At 49.7% G+C, this 8,952-nt stretch overlaps 1 long non-coding RNA gene across 1 annotated transcript; it reads left to right on the top strand.

Moving 5' to 3' along the window:
• The first annotated feature begins 5,045 nt into the window (after positions 1–5,045).
• Positions 5,046–6,620, top strand: LOC110597782 (uncharacterized). The gene is made up of 2 exons (XR_013436149.1): positions 5,046–5,088; positions 6,360–6,620. It is a non-coding gene; the product is annotated as an uncharacterized LOC110597782 (long non-coding RNA).
• The last annotated feature ends 2,332 nt before the right edge of the window (positions 6,621–8,952 follow it).

Raw genomic sequence — 8,952 nt, 5'->3', positions numbered from 1 at the left:
GAAGGAATAGGTAACCCTTTGCCCCTTGTTTTCCACCAGATAAGGGGACAATTCTGTTAAAGAGTCCTTGCTAGCCAGCCTGCCTTGGCTGGTCTTCAGGAGGCCTGTAGCCCTTGAGGCAGGTGGGAAGATTCATGGCTGCTCTATGAATAGGGTTTTAGAACACAGATGCTGCCACTTCTTCCTCCTCCAAGGTCCCAGCCCCATTGTTCTTGACTCCTTTGCTTAATTCCCCCCACCCTGCCCTTGCAATTTTATAGATGAAGAGAGACAGGCTCGGGGAGGGAGTTGAGGGGCAGAATAAGGCCCAAAGTTATACTGTAAATAGCCACAAGCTAGGGACCAGGCCCCAGTCTGTTGTCTTCCAATTTTGTCCTCTTAGTGGCCCTGATATTGAGGTAGGGAGTCGGGCTGATGAGAATCATAGTGGGTTTCAGGCAAGGAGAACCAATTCTCTCTCTCTTTTCTCCCTCTCTCTCTCTCATGCACACACACCAGTGTTTATTCAAAACAATTAAAACTAGGGCAGATGCAGCTATGCAAGATAAGCTAGGCACCCCTGAAAAGAGGGAGCTTTCATTTCCCTGCTTGCGTCCCTAGGAGATCCCACAGAATACTTCTGGTTTATGACCACGCCCATGGCAGTGGTCAGGGTGGCCTTCGTCCTCCCACTCACACCTCCCTTCCTACCCTGCCCCTTTGCCTTTTCCCAGATGCTGTGGAAAGAACCCTGAACTTGGTTGTAACTTGCTTTGTGACCTCAGGCTGCTTTCTGTCTCTCTCTGGGCTTGCAGCATGGTTCCCTGACTCAGGGCCAGTTGCCTGAGTTTGCTTCTTAAAAGTCTTGGATCTTACGATCTGAAGAGAACTGAGCCAGAACCTGGTCCCAGAGCAAAGTTGTTGCCTGGGGAGGGCTATTGTGCACTGGAGCTGTCCCTTGTCAGATGAAATAGAGCAGGAGAGCATGAAGTTAACCCTAGAGGACCCCTGGGCAGAGTAGGCAGGGCCCACAGGGAAACAGCTGCTCACTGCCCTTGCCTGGAGGCCTCTCAGCACTCTGTGTGTTCCCAAGGCTCTGAGATACAGGGGATCTTCTTAAGTACTGAGATGTCCTCTGCTAGGGACATGCCTTTCTTAGGTACTTGAGGTACTTCCCTCTCATTTGATACCTGTTACCCTTTGGCTGCCCCTCCAGGGAGGTGGGGAAGGGTCCCAACAATTAGGACTTTTGACTGCAATTAGTTCCAGCTCCATTTTGCAATGCTGGGGGCTCAGTTTCCCTTCTTTGAAACCAGGCCTGCTTCCAACCTTAGCTGACTGAAGGGCGGGCCTCTCTGCTTCTTGACTTCCTGTTTGTGAGTGGTTAGGTCCTGTGGCTTCTCTCTTGTTGTCTCTTCACAAGTCAGGTTATCTGGGCTGCCATCTCCTGCCTGCTAAGTGAGGGCCCCAGGCCCATGCAGCTGGAGAGGAAGTCTTGGCTTTCTTCTTATTTCTCTTTCTGGGCCTGCTCTTATTATAGGATTATTCTTTTAAAAGACCATTTTTCTCCATGTTTCCTCTTTGCCCAGTCTCTGCTTGTAAACCCTCTTCCACCTATACTCAGTTCCTTTTCTGATGGGCCCCCTGTGACTCTGAGTTTGCCACTGCAATATTCAAACTGCCCAACTCCCTGGGCCCTGTGAACCCCATGCTGGACTACTGTACTTGCTATAATGTAAAAAGTAGGTGTGTGTAATGTTCATATACGAATAAACAACCTGTGAAACTCCACATCATGTACAGCCACAAGAATGGATTCAAATTAGAATGTTATATTTCATGAGTATATGTCAAAATACACTCTATTGTCATATATAAAAGAATAAAATAAAAAATATTTTCAAAAAAGAAGTAAGTGTGTGTAGAGGTATGTATGTGTGTTCTACTTCACCACCTAAGATTCAGTGTTCACTACATTTAGGAGCCAGGTGTCTCAGACCCAATGCTCAGTCCCTACTCTGGCCACAAACTGTTCACACCAACACTCAAAACTCCTCTACGCGGTCTATCAAACTGGGAGCACTTGATGACAGGTCCTGTGACTTTTTCTCCTCAGACTCAGCTTTACCTGCCATAGTCTCAGCTTGGCACACAAAGATGGGTGCCCCTAAAGTCAGTGTGGAGGGGATGGGAATGAAGGATTATGACCTCACAGCCCTTCAGGATCCCAAAATCATACTCCAGTGGCCTCACCCCTCTCAGCTGAGAAAGGGCTGTTCCCCCAATCCTAATTCCTCTAAGCAGGAATCTGATCCCTGGAATAAGAATGTCAGAATCAGAAAAAACTCTGGAGGACATTTTTATAACAGAATCCAAGGGAGCGGAAATTGCCCAGTAAATGAGTGGCCCAGCCCAGACCGACTGCCAAGGAGGTGGAGTTTGGAGTATCAACTTGAACTCTCCCCTCTACCAAGTCAGACATCAAGACCTCCTCTTTCAGCCACAGGCCACCATCAAGGGTTTAGTTTCTCTCGTCCTGTGTGACTCAGGCAATAGGTGTCTTTAGGGGGTGGGAAGGGGAGTTAGGCCTCTCCCACAGAGGACCTGTCTTCTCAACCCACCCCAACTCTTTCCAGTCACCCTCCCAAGCACTGGACCTGGAGTCCCAAGAAAGGCTTCTTGTGTCTTTCTGGGAAGAGGCAAGTGTGTTCAGGAGTGTGCAGTTGGCCTTTCTCTAGGTGTGTCTGTAGGCCTGAGCTGGCTGTGTCGACAGGGTTTCTGTGGCTCTGGGCCTGCTGTGTCTCTGAAAAGAAGACTGAATCTTTGGGGCTTTTCAGGCAGTGTGTATGTGGGTGTGTGTGTGTGACCACACAGGCACCTGCTAGTCAGTCACACAGGCTACACATGTTGGGGCTGGGTTGGGTCAGCTGAGAGCAGAACTTCCAGGCCAGTATCCTGGACCACTTCACACATTGTACACTCACTCTTCCAACACTTCTTAGTGTCTCTGTGTCCTTATCTCAGACTCTGCCCTTTCCCCTGTCCTTGATTTTGATTCTGGTCCTGTCCCATTTCTTTTGGTTTGAGGCCTAGCAGATCTAGCAGTCACTTCAGGATGGAGAAAACCAGGGTGCAGGAAGCCTGAGCCCCTCCTCAATTTCATCCTTCATCAGCCTCAACTCAGGACAGGAACCAGGGCAAACCCCAGCCTCTCCAGAAACCTCCTGACCCCAGAAGCTCTGTGGACAGAGAGGCTGGGCTCTGGCCTCTCCCCTTAAAACAAATACAAAATACCAAGGAAAAGTAGCTTCTTGTTACAAGGGAGCATCCATCAGGGACACCCACACCCTGCTCAGGGCAGGGGAGGAGCTGGTTTGGATACTGTTAGAGTAATGAGTGTGTCCCTTGGAACACTGAGGGGGTCCGGGACATAGCTGGGCCCAGAAGACAAGCCCTCTGCCTCCCATTCTATATAGCTCCCTTTTGCCTTTGAAGTTATGGCTATGGGGGTGCTTTAAGCAGGGGTGGGAACAAGATGCTTCAGGAGGAGGGCTTGAAGAATTGAGGTCCAAGAACCCAGGTTGCTGCAAGACTTTGATATTCTTATCCTCTTATCGCCTGGGGCAGTCACTTCCCCTCCACCCAGGTCTGAGGCAACGGTGGTCTCTTAAAGGAGCAGTGTCTATTTCTGACCAGTGACCCCACAAGGCCTCCTTGTCTCTTTTTCTTTAGACCCTCGCAGAAAGGCCCTGTTTCACCTTTCTCTGTTCCATTTCGGGAGGCTGGAAATGGATAGCAATTTTCCAGTTCAAAGGTCCCCTGTACTGCAGGGAAGGATATGGGGCAATTTCCCTCTCCCTGAAGCCCTAGACCAACACTATTCTGGGCCCTGAAGTCTATGTGGGCCTGTTCCTGGGTGGTGGAGCTAGAGAAGAGGCCCATGGCCTTCTGGGAAGGAGTCAGTGATGGTTCATACACACTCCTATCTTTTCTACTTTCCTTCATATGTATTCTTCTTGATTCCAGAACCAAGCCCACTGAGGGGTTTTGACAACTCTGGGGAAAACATATGGCCCCAACTCAACTACCCCAGTTTTCCTCCCCCCAAACTCACACCCTGCTACCTTCCCCCAGCCAGGGGCCCTGGGCTGGGCAGCTTCCTGTCTTCCCCATGGGGAAAGCGGGGGTGACATGCAGGTGGGCGGGCCACCATGCCCACATCCGGTGGCCTCCAAAACCTCTCCTTGGAGCCCTTTTTCTCTCCTTTCCTCCAATCCTCCCTTTTCTCCTGTCCCTACGGCCCCTATGCCCTACCCAAGGGCCCTTGTCCTCACCAATGTTCTGCCCTGCCCTGAGGGACATAGGAACACACAGCCCAGTGCCAACAGGCCCATCTGGCCTGAATGTGACCCCCATGTTGTGCTGAGGGGACAGGCCTAGTCTGCAGACAGGAACTAGGGAACGGGTATAGTTCTGGAGGATGCTGAGGACAATTGACTCCAAGGAGGGTTTTGGGGTGTTCTGGCCTGGGCCTCTAGCTCTGTGACATGCATCGGTAACTCCATAGCCTCACTGGGGAGCACACAGAGAGGAGCCATGGTGTGGTCTGAATTCTGACAGAGAAGAGAGTTTTCTGGACTGAAGTCAGTGGGGGTGGGGCTCAGACAGAATGTCCTTTTCTTGTGCTGGAATTCAGTACTTGTTTGGGGCACTCACGGAAGGCTCTGTCAGGGAGAACCTGTCTTCTAGGGTCACCTCCTATGCCCTGAGTCAGTCCTAGACTCTTGAACATCCCTTGGAGCTGGTGCCATGGGGGAAGGGCAGGCCTGGGATCCCAGAAGCCACCTGCCCAGGGCATGTAAGATGGTCGCTTCAGGCCCCCTCCCGCCAATACCCAGCTTTGTCTCTGGTTTCCTGTCAGTCTGTCCTCCCCAGGGAGGGGAGGGGTGGCTAATCTCCACTGCGGTGTGGGGGCGGGCTCCAAGACCGTTGGGCGCCCTGAGATCTGACCCACGTGGCCTTGCGTTTATAAGCCCTGCCCGCCCTGAAGGGAACCCCACTTCGGAGCCTGGAGCACAGGGCTTGCTCCCCTCAGCACCGCAGCACCAGGTAAGGACTTGAACCTTCACTTTAGCCTCAAGCAGGGCTCCTTCACTCTGGGCCTCAGGGGGCCATGGGGGGGCTTGGGTTGCAAGTTCTGGGTAGAGATGCTCGGGGTGGGGAGGTCAGGAACTTGAGTGCCAAGGCTTCCTGGCAAAGCTCTAGGCAAAGAGGTGCAATAACTGTCCAACTCACCTGGCTTCATGAGGGGACAGTTCCTTAACATCCTTTTAAACCTCTACTAGAAGTAGGATTAAAGGGTGAAATGGGGTGGGTGTGGTGACGCATGCCTGTAATCCCAGAGGCTCAGGAGGCTGAGACAGGAGGATTGCTAGTTGAAAGGCAGCCTCAGAATTTTATCGAGGCCTTAAGCAATTTAACAAAATCCTGCCTCACAATAAAAAATAAAAAGGGCTGGGGATGTGGCTCAGTGGTTAAGGGCTCGTGGATTCAATCCCTGGTACTAGGAGGGAAAAATATAAAATGGCTCCTCTTGTCCCCAGATGAAAGAGGTACCCAAGGCTCTGAGGAAAGAGGGCTGAAGAGTAGGGTGGGGATGGCAGAGTGTGGGCAAAGGCCGAAAAGCAGGACCAGTGTCAGCAACAGGCGCTAAGCCCCTTCCTCCACCCGACTTGGCCACCATTTCTGTTGATATACTCTTAGGCTCCTGCCTGGGGAGCAGCCGGCAGTGAGGGAGTCAGGGCCTTGGGCTAGTGGGGAGGCTGGGGCCAGAGGCCTTGGAGGGGAGGAGGCTGGGGGTGCCTCAGTTGAACTCTGGACAGTGGGTAGTGTGGCTGGGAGGGGCCAGCCAGGGGGTTGCATAATTGGAGATGAGTGTGAGACCCCTGAAGTAGCCAGGGCCTCTCTACCTGAATGCCCCTGAGAGTGGGGGTGGTGGTGGGGTGGAGCCCTAGGGAGAAGGGAAGAGGGAACCAAAGAGGAAGTGGGGGGAGGGAGGTAGAGGAGGCAAGTATGGCGCCATGCTGAGTCACGGCCCACAAGGCCCTGGGCGGGCCCTTTGGGGGCCATGGGCTGGTGGAGGGGTCTTAGGAAGCTCCTGGGAGGGCTAGGGGATCTTGAAGCAGGAATCAGAAGGAGAAGCGGGTGGCCTGAAGATCACACGCAGACGAACAGACAGACAGTGCAGTCACCCATAAAGTAGAAAGCACTACTAACAGCACTGGAGGGTGTAGTGTTTCCTACTTTATGGATGAGTGTACTGTGGGCTTCGGAGACCACGCCACGCGGCCGCCACCCGCCACCGTCTTCCTCTACTTCAGGACCCTGAGACAGGTGAGCACCTCACTATCTCCCCCACCCTGCCCAGACTTCTGGAAGGCCTCCACTTCGCCCCCACAAGTGCTGCCCTTCCTGGTCCTGGACAACTGGAAACATAATCCATCAGGTCCTCTGCTGTGCTGAAGTCCTGGAGGGTGTGGGGAAGGCTGGACATGTGGGCCCTGGTGCAGCAGCCGCAAGATGGAGGGAAATGTGTGGGGTGCCAGGGGCCCTGATGCTAATAAAGAATGGACTCTGCTTTTCTTTTGTCTGAGACTCTGTTGCTGGGCAAAGGGGTGGTGGGGTGCTGAGTGGAGTAGCAGGCACATGGACAATGTGGGTGCATAGAAGGCTGGGAAGGGAGTCCCTCTCACTTGCCTGAGAGAAAGAAGGTTTGTCCCTGACCACAAGATCAGGAGAGGATTCCAGGACTGGCCAGGCTACAGTGGGGGTGGGTTGGGGAGGTCTGGGCCACTGAGCAAGGACATCCTGATAATCTGAAGATGGGCACCACATGGAGGGGCAGAGCTATGAGGGGTTCTTCCATTTTTGATTCTAGCTCTAGCCCTGCCCCCACCTTGCTCACTATACCTCAAACAGAAGGCTGCTTGCTTCTGGTTTTAATCCAAATCTAGGGGTCCTTGGTACTATAAGAGTTGGACAAAAACACTATGGCACACATCTATAAGATGATGTGTACAGAGCATCCAATAGATAGACAAGGGCACAGAGACTAATATGCAAAGCATACATACACATGCACGTGCATTGACATAGAGGTGCCATGCATATATGCCAACAAAACACATATGCAGTTATATATGGACACATGTGACATAGCTGGCATATCACACAATGACACATAGATATACATTCAGCCAGGACACACACATATTCAGTAACACAAATAAAACATGAAAATACACATATAGTAACATTCAGATACATATAATGACATTTTTCATACATGGTGATATATAGAAATATATAGATATACTATGGCACATTGTGCGCACAGCATCTTATAGATAAACAAGGGCGCAGACACTAATACACAAAGCATACATACACATGTGCATTTGCAATTACATAGAGGTCCCATGCATATATGCCAACAAAACACGTGCAGCTTCTTATAGACCTCCAACTGCAAGTATGTGTATATGTATACATATATTACACATGTGTATATATATATATATATATATATATATTACAGTTATATACATATATGCAATTGGCCTGTGTGGGTTTCATATCCAAGGATTCAATCAGTATTGGATTGAAAATATTTTTTAAAAAATTGTGTCTGTAATGACCATGACTTTTTCTTGTCAGTATTCTCTTAGTAATATAGTATAACAGCTATTTACCTCACATTTACATTATATTATGTATTATTAGTAACCTGGAGATGATTTAAAGTGTACAGGAGGGGCTAGAAATGTAGCTTAGTGATAATTTCCTGGCTTGCACAAGGTCCTGAGTTAGATCCCCAACGCCACAAAACAAAACAAACAAAAAAGGAAAAAAAAGTATATGGTAATATGAGTGTAGTTTATGTACAAGCACTACACCATTTTATAGAAGAGACATGTACACCATTTTATATAAGAGATTTGAGTGAATTTTGGTATCCTGGGAGGTGGGTCTTGGAACCAATCCCCATTAGATACAGAGGGATGATTATATGTGTAACCATATCATCAAATACATATGTCATTGTATGTCATATGCATATTTACATGTCTATATGTGTGTCATTATATATTGTTAATGCCATATAATGACATCCTTATACATATATCCTGATTCAGATGTTGCAAATTTATAAACTCACACGAGAATGCCCTCACACACACATAATAGGATATGCACAGACACTGGCAAATAGATAGATGCAAATAGACATAAGTACACACCAATGAGATTCATAGACAATGGTACAATGTCCCCCAAGTGCAGATAAATAAATGTATGTTTATGTTATATGTGCATGGACATAATCACTATGTGCATGTGTACATTCACTGTCCTAAACAGCGGCAACACTCATCTTGTAGTGGCATGCATACTGCTCTACATACTGCTTTAGGGAAGTAAAGATGTCCCCTCCTCTCCATGTACTCCCTCCCCTTAGTTCCATTAGCTCTGGCCTGGGTGGAGCCCACTGTCAGGGGCTCTGTGGTTTAGTGCTACTGCTGCTATTCCACAGGGGTGCCACACGAGGGCCCCCAACCTTGGTTGAGACTAGCTTGTCTGCTAAGACCCAGGTTCAGAGGAGAGAGGGGCTGCCTCTCCAAGGCCTTTTCAAGTATCTTTGTTTCTAGGAACTCTATCTAGTCCCATATCCCATGGGCTGAATCCTGGGTCAGGGGGTTTCCCAGATCCTTGTTCTCAAAAGTCATTTTCTTATAGCAAAAGAGTCTAAGACTAGGGGGGAAAAAAAAAGAAGAAGAACTTCCTGACAATTCAGGGCAAAAGCAGCCCAACAGGTCATGAGGTCTCCCCCTGCTGGCCTGGGACAGGCAGGTTGGTTTCCAAATGTGGTCTGCCAGAGGAAGCTGAAGCAATTTTCTCAGCTGATTTCTACCT

This window comes from Ictidomys tridecemlineatus, chromosome 3 (assembly GCF_052094955.1).
Source record: "Ictidomys tridecemlineatus isolate mIctTri1 chromosome 3, mIctTri1.hap1, whole genome shotgun sequence".
Taxonomy (NCBI): domain Eukaryota; kingdom Metazoa; phylum Chordata; class Mammalia; order Rodentia; family Sciuridae; genus Ictidomys; species Ictidomys tridecemlineatus.
This window is presented reverse-complemented; position numbering and strand designations above follow the sequence as displayed.